The 18,683-nt window shown below is 36.6% G+C and overlaps 1 protein-coding gene across 4 annotated transcripts in view; it reads left to right on the forward strand.

Annotated features, from left to right (window-relative positions):
- Positions 1-307: 307 nt before the first annotated feature.
- The window catches only part of LOC110370374 (acetylcholine receptor subunit alpha-like 1), a 216,998-nt gene continuing 198,622 nt past the window's right edge, over positions 308-18,683 (forward strand). For 2 of the 4 annotated variants that reach the window (XM_064038768.1, XM_064038770.1), the window contains exon 1: positions 308-1,069. The gene's annotated coding sequence lies outside the window, so the exon portion shown is untranslated. The remainder of the gene's footprint in view (positions 1,070-18,683) is intronic. The other 2 variants (XM_064038767.1, XM_064038769.1) reach the window with 2 other exon arrangements.

Consider the following 18,683-nt stretch of genomic DNA (forward strand, 5'->3'; position numbering starts at 1 on the left):
TACATAACGCGCCGACCCCGATACATGACTCCAAATAATTCTAATATTACAAACCCGATCAAACCCTAAATAAAATAGCTTCACAGATGCAATGAGTGACCCGCTCTGGACCTCCAGTCAAAGAGAAAGCGCCGCCTAAAGCACGGCCAATTGTCGTCACGACAAAAAGACGATAGTAGCAATTTCCCTTTGCCGACAACCCTTTGCGAGGCGAGAGGCTGAGCGCGCTCCGGGCACATGGCGGGCGGGGTAGAGCGGGAGGGTGGCGGCGGGGGGAGGGAAGGGCGCGGGGAGGCTTTCCCGGGCCGCCCCGCCTCAGTGGCGGCCTGCAGTGGCAACGACGCGCGTGTCGCCTCCGACACTTCCGCCCCGCGCACCTAATCCGCTCATTTAGCAAGCAAACGCCGCATACGGTGTGCTGGCGGTGGCAGCCCTGCGGCGCCGAGCCCCCGGGGCCGATGCTCTGACGAGCCGGCCGCCTCCGCCCGGGCTCCTTCGATCCGCGTCCGACCGGCATGTGATATCGCGCCGCGCCACTCGACAAAATGATTGTGTGTTCAATTGTTTACGTTAACGATAGTTGATAACCGGGAGGCCGACGCTGGCATGCTAATGTGAGTATACACAAACCCGATCAATTTTAACGGCCGCAGACACCACGTCGCGTCCACGCGAGCACGCAATTTTCCCCGTGAATAAATAAGCTAGCATGTAAAGTCGTACAAGAAGACAAAGCGTATTTAATGTCTCGGAGCGGTTTTTCTGCATTGCGACAATGTTGGGTTAGGAAAAAGTTTTGTTAAATTATTAACGTGCGAGTGTGATGTACTGTCGACGCGGCGGCTGGTGGCGGCGTAGAGCTGTCTGATAGTGAGGATGTTGTGACTTGTCGGCAGTCGGACTGTTGGTGGGGAGTCGTGGACTGGTTGTCGTGGTCGTGGTGTGGTCGCGCTCGGGGTGCTGGTCTCGCGGGGCTGGCGGCCGGCGCCATGCGGTAGCGCGGCGGCGCGGCCGAGCGGCGGGCGACCACTCGTGCGCTCTCGGCTATGTGCCCCCCTTGCGCTACACTGTGAGTAACATTTACTTTACACATTTTACCATTCACTAACGTCCAGAAAAACACGTTTTAAAACCATTTTGACATAATCCCCGCATTCGGCAAGCGTTCTAGTGATTTCAGTGTATATTTATTCATTAAAACATTCATAATTCACATGTTTTACACGAGAACGCTGCTTACTTAGCTAATGACGAATTTAACGCCATCTTTTACACGACAAACCTACAAACATCCACGAAGAATTGTCTTTCAGACGACGCGAATGAGTGCCAACACTCAGCACTTTTATGCCTTCTAAAAATAATCCCTAAACCGCTACTTAGGTGGCTGACATCAGCCACTAGCCATTCTCTCAAGATGACCCATAACTTTATTCCCCATAGCCGCACTCCCGCCGTATATTTACGATTACGTTGCGACGTAACTTGTACAGTCGTCGTACATAAATTTCGTGCGTACGGTTGTTGCAATTTGCCGTCTCAAGCCGAAAGTAGGTTAAGTCAAAAATTGCGAATTTTCTCTAAAGTTCAGTTGGATGTTCGCATGAAATTATGGTGACAGTATTTCTGTGCAAATGTTTGTTATTTGCGAGGAAATGTTTTTGGAACGCATTGGATTTATTTTTCTAGGTTTTCATCTGCAGAGTTACGTCAAAAGCGACTGTTTGTTTCATTACTTTAATTACATACCAATTTACATTTTCATAGTAATTTATAAGAAAAAAGCTTTCAGCCCCCATTCAATAAAATACTATGAATTTGGTTCAGCCAATCAAAGTCCTGATTGAAATTCAATTCCGCGGATTGGAGAGCACTTACTTACTCTATGTCGCTGAGGACCACAGCCGTGCACGGTTTTAGCCCTCTTTTTATTTGACGGGAAATATTGCCTTCGCTAAAAGTTTTAGTAAAGTGCCTGAAATATTTTCAGGCAATCACATTTCACGTGGCAGAATATTATGTAGGTTATTCGCATGTTATCAGGTTTTAGGTTGGGCTTTTGGCCCTTTGGAATCAATACTAATCGTATCAAAAGACCAAAGAAGCACTTCTTCTTCTTCTTCTTTAGTCGGTCCCTCACTCGTTGAGGATCGTGACCCCATCTCCTACGCCGACTATTAGCTGTCGCCAGCGTTCTCTGTCCTGTGCCAGCCTGTATGCCTCCTGGAATGGTTTCTGCAGGGTCTTACTGAGCAAATCCGTCCATCGGGTTGGTCTGCGGCCCCGTGGTCTCTTCCCCTGTCTTTTGCCTAAAGAAGCACTAACGTGCCTTTAATTTAGCGTTGTAACACATTTGCAGTCAGATGAAAGAAGTTTTAATAATCTCAATGATCCTATTAATTACTCGCAAAACTACTTCTCAATAATAAGCAATTACAATATACAACATCCAACATCAAAGCACTGGTACTCAGCTGAATCCGGTTAGACTGGAAGCCGACCCCAACATAGTTTGGGAAAAGGCTCGGAGGATGATGACAATATACAACATCCAAAATAATAATAATCCATGATTAGGCCCATATTTCGAAGTAAATGTACTATTGAATACATCATAACTACCAGGGTAGCATGTATACAAACGTATTCGTTGTAAAAGTTTCACTCGTGAATGGAACCCGAGCCCCGTATTTGTGATACTCGATTTACCTCTGCAAGCGTAACTAAGTGATGTGAAGGAAAATACCGTAGCTATACAACGAAATAAATAAAAAGAGGTAAAAATAAAAATTCGAGGAAAAACTGTGTGAATGATGTTCTGAGAAAAAAATTGTTCGTCGGTTTTGTAGTTGATGCTGAAAGAGGTCTTTATGTATTCTGTTCAGTTGAAAAATATGTGCTGTTTTCTTTAACTTATAAAATACCAATACATAAACTAGTTACTAAGCTGCAGAGGTCAAACATGCAGTCGCTTAGACATATTTACGAAAATAAAAGGCTGGTTCAGTCAGACAAAAACGGTAGTTGATCATGGAAGTTGAAGAGTTTTCGACTTAACAGACAAGCGTTTTAGCAGTGAGAGTTGTAGTATCTGCAACCTTTTGCCTCTAATCACTTAGGTATCAATGGCTATCAATGTTTGGAATATAAGAAAAAACACGTTCAATCATAAACAAAACCTGCATCTTGATAGTAACTAATTGAGTTGCTCGAAAAGTAATTATGAAATCAATGTTACATAATAAGAGGAGTTAACACAGGACAGCTAAAATGGTACCTTCGAAAGTTAGATGAATATGCTCTTGTAAAGTGTATTTTACTGTATTTTCGCCTGCCATATGTGCCTTCTTCTAACTGCCAAGTCTCATAAGTAACATTCTTTCTGGCCAAATCGACTTTCACACAATCCATCCATCGTTTCTATTGGTCTTCCTTATCCCTTATATGGATCACTGTTCATGCCCAAAATCTTCTTAACATCATGATTAATCCGCATCGCATGCCCATACAATGACAGTCGGTTTCTACATAGTCCTGGTTACTGGTGCTACTTTCAAACTTCCTCTATTCATTCCATATTCTATCCATACGTAACACCACACATTCCTCTTAACATTCTCATCTCCGTTGCATACAGTTATCTGATTAGAAAGGATACTATACTCCTGAAACATTGATAGAAGTATAGTTAAATCAAAAGAACATCCATGGATTGCTTAAATGAGTATTGATAAAGGAGATGAAGCAGAGTTTTTAGAGATTTCTAACGGTTGATTGCTATAAACAATCTATTTTATTGAGATTATATGTATACTGTTTGAAATAACTGGGTTAAATAAGAATAACCGGGTTGAGGAGGTCAGATAGGCAGTCGCTCCTTGTAATGCACTGGTACTCAGCTGAATCTGGTTAGACTGGAAGCTGACCCCAACATAGTTGGGAAAAGGCTCGGGAGATGATGATGCTGTTTGAAATAATTCCTACGGAGCTAATGTCGAAATTCAATCTCTATTCGCAAATTAAAGGATAAGATAGGTAATAGAAATCCACCATAAATAAGTAGATCGATCACAAAAGCAGAATAGAGTAACGAATGGTAGCATTCATTGACACGTGACATGTAAAGATTTTGAAACTGACCCAATTAAATTGCTCTCAAGTGTATTTGTTTGGAAAATCGTATTATCTACGTCATAACTGTAGCATCAATGTCAAAGTGGCTGCCGATTCGTTACGATGGCCGCAGGGAAATCAAGATCATTCTCAATACACAGAACTGTTAAGGTTTTCACTTCATTCATAATGGCTGAATACTTTTAGTTATGAATAATTCAATTATCGTGATAAATGAGGTGTGTTATGCGGTATGAATTTTATTACTTGAAGAAACAGTATTTGAAAATGCTGTATAGTAGAAATAAACCGGGGTTTGAAATATAAAAAAATAAACTATTTATGAAATAAAACTAGAACCCAAAAATGATTAAGCTTTCCTGCTCGAAAATTATCTGATAATATAATTTAATAACCTAAAATCATCATAAAGTTTAAATGACATATAATGAACACTGAAAATAAAACTTATACGTTAAAATACCAATCTACACGAAAAGTTAAGAATTTTGGCCTAATTTCACAATAACCAAAATCCTCTATCACACTCCAAGAAAACAATGCCACGGTATCACAACACGACAGTGCATCTATCACGATGTAACATCATTAAAGCATCGCTTATCACGTTATCATCAAGAGGCAGTTATTGCGTCGCGCCGTCAAAGTATCAAATATGAAGTTTTTTCAAGGGTTTTTATCTCCGGGAAATTGTTTAGTCAGCGGCAAACGTTTATTGTCCCGGATTATACAGGATGCATACTTATGTAGACTGTAGACTTGATCGGGATGTGTATGGGGTGTTTTCGTGGACTTTTTTGAGTGGCGGGTTTGTTGAAGCTTGGGAGATTTTTTGGGATTAGAATTTTCTGTAAACTTTTGTGAAAAAATTGTTGGTGCACATCAGTTTTAGGAGTGTAGCTTGAATATTGTAACTAAATTAGTAGATCATTCAGATTGGGATGATTATTAGATATAAAAAAAAAGTTTGCCATTACTGAATGAATCAACAATTTAATTGCTAAATTATAAAATCAGGTGATCAGACATACAATGTTAAGAAAAATATATAGCGTTAATTTCTGGCATTTATTCACCAAGAAAACATACAAAAATATTCTCCGATCACGGTCTAATGTTATCTAAAAACATTCCAGAACATTCAACAGTCTACAGACGCCAATCAATACTAACGCTGTTTTTTTATTTGTTTACTTGAAAACTGAAGTTACGTAAAAAATAATGAACGGCCGATTTTTAGTTAGAAATCCTTCACACCGTCATTAGAAACTCAACCTTACTGGTATTCAATTAGTGTGTATTTTTGCTTGTCGAGACCGCAGATCGACACATAGTATAGAGTCAGGGCTCGCGTCCGTCGTTGGAGCCCAATGGACCTCTTCCTTTATTTGAATATTTATTAAATCATCCCCCTTTTACCCCAAAACGATCGGAATCCTCCCCCTTAGTGTTGTGACAACGAGTTTTTCCTTCGCGTTTCATTTGGCTTATCGAGAGAATGTTTGTGATGAAAACGTTGTTTTTCGACGTAGGACATTTTCCTTTCGCACTGTAATAATTTATAAATTGCCTTTTTAGTTCTGAATTGTATTTTTCTCTAAGTAATTCAGCCTATACTGAGATAAATCATGTAACTTTATGTGTGGTATTGGGAGCTATGTCCAACAAACAAATAATATACCTCAAAGATACAAAGTTATTAATTTCACTTAAATACGTGACACCATTTTGATTCACCTTTAATTAGTTCACGTCAAGCTCAAATTTGACCTAAATACGACCATCATTTAACTTACAATATAATTAAATATCATCCTGAACAACGAAATAATAAAGTCTAGCCATGTAAATTGTGAAGTAAAATAAGCCAGACTTATCTAATTTTCAGGCAAAGTGTCAGCTGCTAATCAATTTTCATTTAGCTATTTAGTTTGGCCCACATAGACTGCCGCTCGATATAAACTGAGCTAAACACTTTCTGTTTTATAAAAGACACGATCAATATAGCTCTGAAAGGAATATATTTTTATGCTTGTAAGTTGTCAAGCTAGAAACTAACCACATTTTAGATTAGGTTTGAGCATAGAATTGTCAATATACCCGTCTTTATGCTTAAGTAAAATAAAGGGAAGAAGCATCTTCCTTAGAAATGGGGTATCATAAGCAGACATAAAATAACCTCAAGTTACATCCACGACAGTTGCAATGCCACATTCATTTTTATGACACATCCCTACAGAAGTTTCGTGTAATAAATAACGCCATATATTGATACGATATTCCACCATTAATATTATTACAAAGTTACCTTAAAGTGCCATTTACGACATCCATAAATGTAAATGCAATTTTTGTTGCAACCGCGTTAACGAGTGGCTACGAAGAGCGGTTCTACGAAATTGCTACGAGATACGTAGAATCGACGCTACGAAGACTACGCGTCTGGCGTAGCGTCGTAGCATATTTAAACAGGTTTTAAAAGCGTAATATTATATGGAATGTGATAGATATATTTATTATTTAAGACAACTCTGGATAGGGTGTTTCTATTTATTTACTTTAATATCCAGTCTTTGAGATGAGGTATATTACTCGCATAAGAGAAAAAAGGTTAAGTATTTAACATGATTATGCGTCATCGTTTTAAGTTTCTTTCTTTTCCATAAAATCCACTCCTTGGGCACCTAGTCCTTGACCTTTCGTAAGAACCTGTAATAGGTCTATATGAAGTAAAAACCTCTGATTTTTGACAAAAAAGTAACACACATTTCCATAAAAACCTACGCGCCACCAATTAATTCCATACAAAGTTGGGCAAAGGATCCACATAGGTACCACTATGAATGAATGGTTCAAACACAGACGAATCCGCGGGGCAAGTGAAGTGCCACGGGAATACCAGTTCGGACTTGACGTATGAATGAAGGCCGCTAAGCGAATTGAAAATCGGTTGCTATGTGAATCTGCAGTTCTTCATTATTGAGGGAATTCAGTGGATTTTGGGTTGGGTTTGTCTAAAATTGAAAATTATTGATTTTGGATCGTTTTTGGGATCCTGCTATGTTTTGATCATGATGATCATGAGTTAGGTTTTGTATTGATTGCAATGATTGTGGGAAAGATATAGTTTTTTTACGTTTAAGAAAACATTTTAAAATATTACACAAAATTGTAATATTTTACAACTGTAATAGTAACATATTTAGCAAAGATAAAAAAGATAATCCAATCACCAACGTTTGAAGATGAAATACGATAGTAATAGACCGTCACGATTTTAAACGTTAGTGAGTTTTCCATCCTAACTACTATACACACCAATATGACCTATCACAGTTTACTTTAAATCGTTTTACTAATACTTGGCATTTTTATCGTTGTTAAAATATTAAAAAACCAATATCTACATAAACCAACAAACAGTTACCACAAATATTTATTTAAACAAAAACAATAGCACACTCTTTACTCACAATGTTTGCATCTTAAGAACAAACTTTCAACAAAAAATCGCTCGTATTTCCAAAATATTACAGAGACATATTATTATGTAAACATCTTGTAAAATTTCCAAAGAAATTGTTATTTGTTTGATGTATGAGTGTTTGTGCTATACAAACTTTACGTGACTCTGGTCGTGAAAGAGCAGATTATGTTCGGAAAAATGTACATTTTTTTGAAACTAAAATAAAAAGGTGAGATTAAGTTATCAGTATTGGGGACAAACACGTGTAAAATGGTTTTGGTTAAGTTAAAACATGCGTGATGTAATTTTTTAAGTAAATCAAAAAATATGTCGCTGTTAGATCACATTAGGAATCTGTACTATCCTTGGTTGATAGAGGGTGAAATTTTATTCGGGTATGAGAAGACGTTAACCTCCCATGGGATGCGGGTGAAACCACGGGAAACCACTAGTGCTTCTACCTATAAAGTTGCTTTATTCCGTTTCGCTCTTCATTTTAAAGCTTTGTCGATTTTCAAAATTAATTTTAGTATACTGTAGTAACTAGCTGTGCAACTAAAAAGGTTTTCAAGCTACAAGAGGCAGTCAATATTTGCTGATAAATTGAGATATTTTTAATTTAAAGGAACATTGAACATTTCCCGGAAATATTGGTGCTAGCGAGCTATTAAAAATTGCTAAGATCTAAAAGGGATTTCAAGTATTTATTTCATCTTAAAATGGCTAAAACTCTTTAAGCAAAATTTTCGCTTTAATGTACAACATTGTTGTTAACGATTTGAACGTAATTAATTATTTGATAAGCACAATAGAATCGATCGATACCTGTAGCATTCGATATTAAGTGTAGTAAATTGACACGCTAGACATGTGTCGGTGGTAATATCATTAGCCTAACGCCTGTTGTTACTAAATCGAATAGATACCTATTCGAATAGACGCCTATTCGATTATTGTCTGTTGTGTGAATTTTCGGAGCATGCTTAATTGGCTTGTCTGGTTGTTGATTTTTGTTTGTCAATATTCCAATAGGTTTGTCCGTAAATAATCGTTTTTAGAGATGAATGGAGTTATTCTGATTGTGAATTTGGCAATATTTTTGTGTCTCTGGTGTATAGCAATGGTGTTTAAAAATAACTTTGAAATAGAAAGAAAGCGTCATGAACAGTCAATTATCAGTCTAAATCCCAGTATAAAATAAGACGTTTGAAAGAATCCTATGTTGTTGGCATTTTTTGGAATAAGTCAGCTAACCATGTTTTTGATCTCGTTTAATTGCCCGAGTAATTGAAAGCAACCCATACTTGCTTATGACATTGTTTAATATGGTATTTGATATCTTTACCTAAGATAAAACATACCAAAAAATTACTAGTCCCCACCGATCAACAGGCACCGGGATATTTATAGAAAACCACAGTCTGACTGTTATCAGTACAATCGCGGTATAGCTCAACGCCCCTAATTGGTGCGAACGAACGAAACTTCCGTTCGACGGTTTACGATTTCCCTTCTCAAATGAACAGCGATACGTCATTTCCTTGCAACGATTGGTTTGATCGCGGTAACGACTTATCCGGTATTAATTTGTTCTGACGCAAACTCGTCAGCGGCGCGTGAATGGCTCCTTTATTTTATGTTGCCCTGGTAGCCTGGCGTGTGAGAATTATAGTTTAGTTTCTGTTGGCTTGTTTAAAGTATCAATAGTTAGTTACTGGGGTCGGCTTGCAGCCTGTTCGGATGCAGTTGAGTAACAGTGTTTTACATTGAGCGATAGAATATCTGACATCCTCAACCCAGTTATCCGGGCAACATGATACTATTAGTAAAACTGATTGTCAGCTTCTGAATACCCGTATGGACTGCCGAAGATATTCAAACGACTGCCAGAAGCCAATCTAACGTACTCAAATGGATGTATTAAAAGATTATTTAATAAATTATACTGTTGAACTAAATTGTTTTCGTGTCGTGTAATTGTACAGCAGACATTATTTTTACAAATAATCTTGCCTCGAAAGTGGCAAGTCAAATATGTACACAATCAATCTGGAGTATCTTTGCTTGTTTTACCAATATTTTGTTTGAATAAAATACAAGTTCGTTTCAACAAAATGCCCACGCTTATCAAGGTTCAAAATAATAGCATCACTACAGAGTACAGACACACTGCAAACTTTTAGTCGGCCAATAGTTAGTTTAGACTCATAAACTGTGAATGGTAGTCAGTCAGTAGAATGTCAAGAGATGAATGGTAGTACACACATTACAGAGATCAGGTATTTAGCTGGTATCAAACTGACTGAAAACTGTAGTAGAAATCAAGGTTTTATTTACAAAATGTTTTCACCAATCATAGGGCCAATTGTCAGCCGACTGTTCAGTTTCCAGTGTGCCCTTAGTCGAAGTAAAATCGATATGCTTTGCATCTTTTCACCCGTAACAAACACAGCCACGGGGTAAGACAATGTTTGCAACACAATAGTTATCTTTAAAGCGATCTGTACGAAGATGCTGCGAAATGAAAGCGAGATTATTCTATGGACCAAGACGAAGGGTTTGTTGGGAATTACGTGGAAATATGCTGTTTCTTTCTGTCTTGGGATGAGTGAAAGAGTCAGTCAGTTAGAATATTTAAAACGAAAATTCTTGCTGTGTATAGATACATATTTAAGTGACGATTTTATCCTTTCTTAAACGTAGCTGTAGTTATCTACTTTAACTGTGCACAGTTCTCTTTCTTTTTTTTTAATGGTCGGTACTGAACCTTTTTTTCTTAAGTAGAAACTTGAACCACTTTAGTGTATGCATGTCACTACACAATTACAAATCAGATATCTCTAACTTTTAGTGATACTTGATCCACAAAATGCATATAATTTAGTTTCAAATTCCTTCCAAAAAAATATTTAAATAATGCTATAGGAGGTTAGCCATTTTTCTTTCGAAGTAATGTTCTTCACCAATACTTGCTTACACATTAAAATCACTAACTAAACATCTGGCGTTTGCTCCCATACGTATATCGACTAAGGCCCGGTTGTTCGAAGCTCGGTTACGTCAAGGTTAGGGTTAAATTCTAGTTAAAGTAAAATTAACCGGGGTTAAATTTAAAAAGCGTTGTTGAACGTTAAAATTTCATAGTAAAAATGTCAAATTAACCGTGGTCAAAATTGACATCGGTCAAATTTTAACTTTAACTTTACCGTAACGTACGAACAACCGGGCCTAAGGTACAAACCCATACCGAGCACAGATTATCGCAAGGCCTCGCACCGTGTGTACATTAGACACTTTGATGAGCTTATGAAGTCACTTTAGATGCAAAATTCTGTTACGCTACGGCTTTCGGACGTGTGTCGATAGCCTTATGAATTTATGCCCAGCTTCTGCGGACTTTACTAAATTGTGTATTGATATCGGTTTCTGGTTGGTCTTGCTTGTTGCTTGTTTATGAAGGGGGTTTTAGTTGCAGTGTTTTGGTGTTGTTAAGACTTTGCAGTGTTGTTAGACTTTTAGTTTTTGTTACGTTGTGTGTCGTTGCATTGTAGAGTGGTTACACTTATTAAATACCTCGAGAATACTTATTAAATGACTAGACGACGTTTTTTGTTCAGATAATAATGACATTGGAATCAAAATGTTATATAATGCCCCCTTTAAGCTATCTTAAAACTATTGGAACTTATACTAAAACCCAAGTTAACTTAAACGTCAGCAAACATTTCTAGATCACAATATTTTAAAGTACTAATATCTAGATTAATACTTTCTACAGCAAAACTCATCAAGAAAAGTAGCAAAATATAAAATAAAAATTCTTGGAGCAATTTTATCAAAATCAGTATAAATACAGTGACAATTCACAAGCGATTAATTGAATACCCATGTAAGCATCAGTCGCTAACATTTTATCTCCCTCGATATTATTCCGAGCAGAATTCTCCAACATAAAAATATCAATTAATGGACTAAACGTGTTTAAATGTACTTAATTTACCGCAGTATTTACTGTACATTTGAATACGTATTTATTCTGGTTTTTATATTATGAAAATAAATGTATTTTTTACGAAAATTTGTTGAATAATAAGAGACGGATTTATTGTGAGGAAAATTTGACGTCAATCTGTTTTTTTTTCATGATGCGAAGTAAATAAATTACCGAAAAAATATTGGTTAATTCACAAGTGTTACTTAGCAGATACCTCAAAAAATATTTGCTTGCTTAGGAAATAATTTAAATATGATTTATTTGAAGCTGAAAAACCCACAAGTATAAATGTCATTTCATATAAAAAATACGTTCACAAATACACCTCTGTTTACATTATCAGAACTGACAGTCTAACACATATTTTTATGTACAGAAACACGGTAACACGCAAGACCCTTCTTGTGTAATAGGGCAATAATACCTACCTACCCTCCCTCGTACTTCGGTCATAAAATTCGCTACAAGAGTCGTAAAAAACTCCAGATATGTCATTATATATGTGTAACGTTACCCAGTCTAATATCAATAAGTTTTAGTGGCCTAGAATTTCGTTACTGGATACGTGACACCATGGGATGCCCATAAAATACTGTCATCTCCCGAGCCTTTGCCCAACTATGTTGGGGTCGGCTTCCAGTCTGGTCGGATGCAGTGGGGTACCAGGATTAGTTTTACAAGGAGCGACTTCCTATCTGATCTCCTGAAACCAGCTACCTAGGCAACACAATACCCCTTGGTTGTCAGACTTACTGGCGTCAATAACACCCAGGACTTACAGTTTAATGTCCTAAACATAGTCACTGGTGTCCAAGATTACTTAGAAAGAACATACAAACTTATAAAAGTTGCATTGGGACTTGCAAGCCCTGGAAGGGAACCCGCACACTCATACTTGAGAGGTTGGTTCTTTATCCACTACCCTTCACGCCATACAATACTGTATAGTAAGGTATACTGTATATAGTGGTCTCTTCTGAGGTGTAAAGGATAAGTCGTGTGGAAGAAATTAGAATGTCGATTATGAGTGATGTATGGGTAAAATAGGGCCCTAGGGTACTCACCTATCTTCACCCTTTGGGTTTTGTAGAGGTTTATCTACACTTTATGTTGGAAAGTTTGTGGGCTTGTGTACCTACGTGTTATGTAATCTGTGGAAAATTGCAAATCATTTTGTTGAGAGATGCTGCAGTAATTTTCCTTTCTTAACTTGCATTAAATATAAGGTTTTTTTCCTTTAACATTTAAAAATATCAACAAAAACATAACCCTTTCTAGCAGTCGGCTAAAAATCATATCCAACATTGCGCCTAAAAACAATTCTTTTCTAACAAGTACAGCCACTAACTGCCAAAATATGCTAAACAAAGTACATTTTCTTTCTCCAACACGATATTTTTACTCCAAAAAATATATTTTTAAATACAGAAGTATCGCGCGTAACATGTGGGACGAAAATTAGCGAACGCCGAGACAATGTTACTTGGAAGGCGGAATAATACATATACTTGTGTGCTCAGTAAATTATACAAATGTACTGTACTATACAATGTATTTCTGTGCGAAAGTATGTTGTATTTAATGTCTATGTCGCTGTGTAAAAATGTGGTTTTAGTATGCTTAGGTTTACATGATGTTAAGCTTTTTTTTTGGAAGGATATGTAAGGATACTAGTTAATCTACTGTTAGATTGGTTAATTAATGCCCAAAATTAATGGACTACTTTTAGCCTACATGAGTCTTTACGTGGAATTTTGACACCTTTTTCAGAAACCTGTAGCTATAGAATCCAAAGAGGTATTTTTCTTCTTATACGGGCAATTAATAAAATACTGATTTAAAATCCCGTATATACTTTAACAATTTGCACTCACCTGCATCCCAGATTGCCGATACCACCGTGTCGGTGAGCGGTCAAATTGTGGCGATAAAAAGAACTAAATAAAGCCGCTAGAATCGCCATGATGGATCACTGTGTCGCGGTAGTGATCCAGTTTACCGTTTATTGTGTGTGTGACGGGTTTAAGATGCATGGCTAGTGTAGCAAACGTAAAATAGTATGTATTTAACACCCGTACATTTTAGGAACATTTTATTTTTGGAAACTTCTTAGAGCTACTCCTTTTAAACACTAGAATACTAAGAGCTTACATTTTAAAGTGATATAAGCTTTCTGCTCGTCGTTTGTCACTGTAAAAAATCATTCGGAATGAATGCCCCAAAGACATTTTTCACTAGTTAATTATCGGATTAAAAGGAGATGAATCATTTTCTATGATCAAAAGCTATGATGTAGAGGTACGTACTGCGCAGCAAATAACTTTCAGACCTAAAACTAGATAGATAACACAAAATCTCTTAAACAAAAATAATCTTCTTCAAGCATCCTGTAAATTAACTTTTCAGTTATCTAGGTGTACCTTGTATTAAAGGTTTCAGGAAGCGAGCGGAGCGAAGTGCTGAAAACTCTGAAAATACACTTTTAAAACAAAGACACGAGAAAAATATAATGTTTTATCCTGTCTGTACCTAGGCTATGTAGGTCTGTGGTTCAACTGTAAAACTTTTGAAATAAGAACCTACTAATGTGTCTAGCATTATCTAGATTAATGTAGGTAGCTAAAGTAAATTTTATGATGGGAAAAACCGAAGTTTCTTACTTGAAGACTGTGTGTTTTAGCTAAGTACTAACTTAAGTCGGAAATTAAGAAGACAGTTAACAACTTATTATGAGGAAGTTACAGTTATTAAGCTCTTGTTAAATTTAAAGTAATGTCGGGGTTTTATGGCTTTTGTAGTCTTCATTTAAATTCATAGATTTAAAATGTTCGTCGTAAAAATAAAAACGCGGAATTTATTCTTATAACACACCTTTTTAAAATCGTATGTATAGCAGGTAGCATTTACACAACATGATTTTGATGTATACATACATATATTGCAGTAGATCAAATACCAAGCAACAAAAATAGATACATGTATTTTCTTTTGCATTATCGTGGAACACATAATTTCGTCCTTTGACTTCAAAAATAACATCACCCCAATTGGCCTAAAATACATTTTTCCGTAACCGTATGCCAACAATAATTGTGACAAGTTACCTTAGCATTGTATCGTCAATTCGTTGACAATGGGAGTGCCCAAACGTCCCAAATCATCTATTTGTCACGTACCGCTTTGTGAACGAAACCCCTTTTGACGTGGCGAACAGGTGGCATTAAATAGTTACTGCTGTTTGTTAACCGGTATCTTTGTTGACTGTACGTATGTCTGTTTGTTTTGATTGAAAACAGCATTCGTTGTGGTAAGACTGGAAGCATGGATGGGTCATTTATTTGCTTTGTAGCGATGGAAGTCTGCTTCAAAGGATTATTTTGATTGTGAAAATTCAGGCTACGTTTTAGCTCGACTGGATATTTTAACTGTATCTAACTTCATGAGACCTGAGAAAAATCAGTCCGATTAACAATGAGCGAATTTAAATGCCCTTGCTATGATATGTGTGTGTGTGCTTGTATTATGTATTTACTTGTGCTATGCACATGGCTATTGTCTCAGGTCCATAGTAAAAAGGACCACATTGAATCCTTAATACGAAGATATGACCGACAAAATCGTTTCAAAATAGAGAAATATTCTCATCAAACGCAGATAGTCCTTTGTACAACATAATCCGTTTGCAATGAGCTCAGTTTTGAGTCGATAATCGTGTGGGTTCATCCTTTATGGTGACAAAATAGGTTTCTATCGCATTCGGTTCGTAGCAATTTTGGGCCTATTTCAAACAACCTTTGTGTTAGCTGTTAGTATTTCAATTTTATATGTTTAGTTGGGTGTGGTTAAGGATTTGCATCAACTCATGGTTATTTTTGAAATTCGCTGTTCGATTTTTTTATGACTGTGTTGTTTTTATTCCATACTGATATAAAAAAGAGGAAATGTTTTAAAATATTTTGTGCTGTAGCTTGAATCCCTCATCAAATACCTATCTACATATATCTAAAATAATGCATGTCCAAAACCCATTATAAAGGAATGTTTATGAATCAGTGAACCCAACATTTATTTTCATGAAATAACCAATTTGACCGAAACCGCTAACCAAACAAAAGAATATAACAAATAAGCAAATACCACAAAACAATACAAATAAAATGTACCTCTTTGCTTACACAGCAATCAAGCATATTAGTATTCCCATGTCTAACATTGGCATGTGGTTCTGACCCCATATGCCCATACTGTTTCACCCCATGCTAGTTACAGTTTCACCCCACCCCAGTTACAGTTTTGCCCCATATACGAGTCGTAAGTATGTTAACAGCATAGGTTATGGCTGGACCGACAGTAAATATGATAAACAGACATATTTATACAAATGTTTTACAAACAAAGTAATATGATGTGGAATGGTTCAAGTGAATTGAGAAGTTGCTCGGTTTTGTTTTTAAAGTTTTGTTTGTTGCTCTTTTTTGTTTTATTGATTTATTTCGATGGTTTGTTTTGTACAATGTGAAATCTAGAGAAAAAAAACATAACAATGGTTTCAGGTATGAAAAGCTTGAGGGTAAGAAATATTTATCCTGCCTACTTTGATTATTCTTATTGTGCACCTAGGTACCATTTAAACTAAGCAATTCTATTCTCCACAGATAATATTGAACATTAGGCACCAAATTTTTATCTCATTTATAAATACCTCGATAAGCCGAATTTGCTAAACAAAATGATACTTTCAACCATTAAAATTTTAATTCGTATCATTTTCTAAGCGTTGACAATAAATAAAATAGGCGTTTTAAAAACCTACCCGCAAAGTGCAGAGGCTGGTAACACCTAAAATAAACTTTAACGCTTAAGGTCGTATCATAAAAATAAATGGGTGTTGCCCTTGCAAATATTCTGTTTCGACCCTTAAAAATTAGCATAAGCAGAACGCCTACTTCAAAGATTACGGCAGTAAGATACGTAGGCATAATTATATCGGTTCTAAAGGGTGATTTTTTAGCTGGTATCTTTTTGGCAACACTGTTTTTAGCAGATCACGCGTGAATTTTATCTTGTATCATTGTCAAACTTGTTCAGTATGGTCTATAATTTAACCATGAATCGACTTACGAACGAACAACGCTTGCATATTATTGAATTTTACTATCAAAGACGACAATGGCCGAAACGTTACTGTGAATGGCGAGCGCTACCGTGGGATGATTGGCGATTTTTTTTGCCCAAAATGGAAGAATTGGACATGCCTGACATGTGGTATCAACAAGACGGTACCACATGCCACACGGCACGCGAAACAATGGCCTAATTGAGTGATAATCGGTGAACAGTTTATCTCACGTTTTGGGCCCGTCAATTTTCCGCCTACTTAGATCATGTGATCTAACGCCTTTGGACTATTTCTTGTGGAGCCATGTTAAGGCTTATGTCTACAGGGATAAACCAGCAACGATTGACGCACTGGGAGCCAATATTGCAGCATTTATTCGTAATATACCGGCTGATATGTTGGAGAGAGTGTGCCGAAATTGGGCCTTGCGAATGGGCCATCTAAACCGGAGCCGCGGCCAGCATTTGCATGAAATTATCTTCAAACATTAAATTATATTGATCGTTCTATCGATTCCAATAAAGATTTCATCAAATTTTTCAATTTTTTTGTGTTTTTTTTGAAAATCAAATCCTATACCTCTTAAAAAATCACCCGTTATTTATACCTACGTAAGTAGCCGCTCCGTGCGGCAATGCTTGCCTCTCTTAATTTACCCATTCTCCAACATGATGCAAAAGGTAAACAATCAGTGTACTTCATAGAATACAAACCTGTTAATTATAGCGTAATTTGCATGTAGCTCTAAATATTTCTAGAAAACTAGTGCTTCATCATAAAATGTCAGCTATCTGTCCCGGAATTCATTATTTTACAGAACTTTTACTTGGTCTAGACTTTTAGAGATCACTTAGTACGTATAGGATACAGAAATTTTAGCAAATAAAGTAGTAATATTGCAAAAAAACTTTAGGATTTTATGTGTTTGTTGAGATACAAAAACAACCTACATACAAGTTTGACCTACTATTGTATACATTTTCTTAAGGTTAAGCCGTCTTTCAATGGATCTTCTTGTGAATGTCAATCGTATCGATTTCAGTTTTGTTTTTCATATTTTTAAGTGGCTGTAAACAGCTGCTGTACATTACTATTCAAGCCCAAATAGAATAATGGATTAATAAATTGCCCATATTTTTGCGTTAAATAAATTGGAATTGAATAAAAGGCTTTTAGAGTCGTATTATTGATAAGTGTTGCGACTCTCTTGTCACCTCTAAAGGTAATATTTTAGCGTAATTTACGAGCCAGATATAAATTTATTCCAGACGGCAATTACAATAGCGAATAGTTATAATATAGGTCTACATAATTATGCAATCATCAGCATGTCACCGTCAAGTCCGCTACTTGACATAGGCCTCTCCCGTCACACGCCTCGAAACTATTAATCCCAGTCACCGAATATTCGCGAAACTTCCATACAACTTAGTACTAAAACAGTAACATCTAAACATAGCAACAGCAAAGTATAGAAAAACTTGCTTCTGCTGAACAGCGACTTTCAGCGAGAGAGAAGTAAATACACGAATAAACATTAATAATTTAAGGTTATATCTGATACATCGGGCTTGGACGATGCTGGCGAACGTTTTCTGTAACTAGGGGACGGTTCAAGGGAAGGAATTTAGCGAAAAATATTTTATCCCATTTTTTATCCAACCGTCTCTAATTTCTATACATCTGTCGTGACTCTATCCATCGCTTTTTTGTATGTATATATCTTTTGTGATAGTGTAGAAGGATAAATGCATAACTTGCAATATAGTTATATAAGTTAATTATGTAAGTGGTAGCTAAGCTGACTGTACAATGTGCAGTGTGTCCATTACGTAGGCATTACAGTGAGTGCTCTACTAAAGTACACTACATTGTGTAGTTGATTTTTTCATCGTTGACATCGTGACGATTCACAGGTCATCTTTAGTTATCAAAATCTCTCTCTTTTTGGGAAGTTAGTTAATAACATA

The sequence above is a fragment of the Helicoverpa armigera genome, chromosome 17, assembly GCF_030705265.1.
Source record: "Helicoverpa armigera isolate CAAS_96S chromosome 17, ASM3070526v1, whole genome shotgun sequence".
NCBI lineage: Eukaryota > Metazoa > Arthropoda > Insecta > Lepidoptera > Noctuidae > Helicoverpa > Helicoverpa armigera.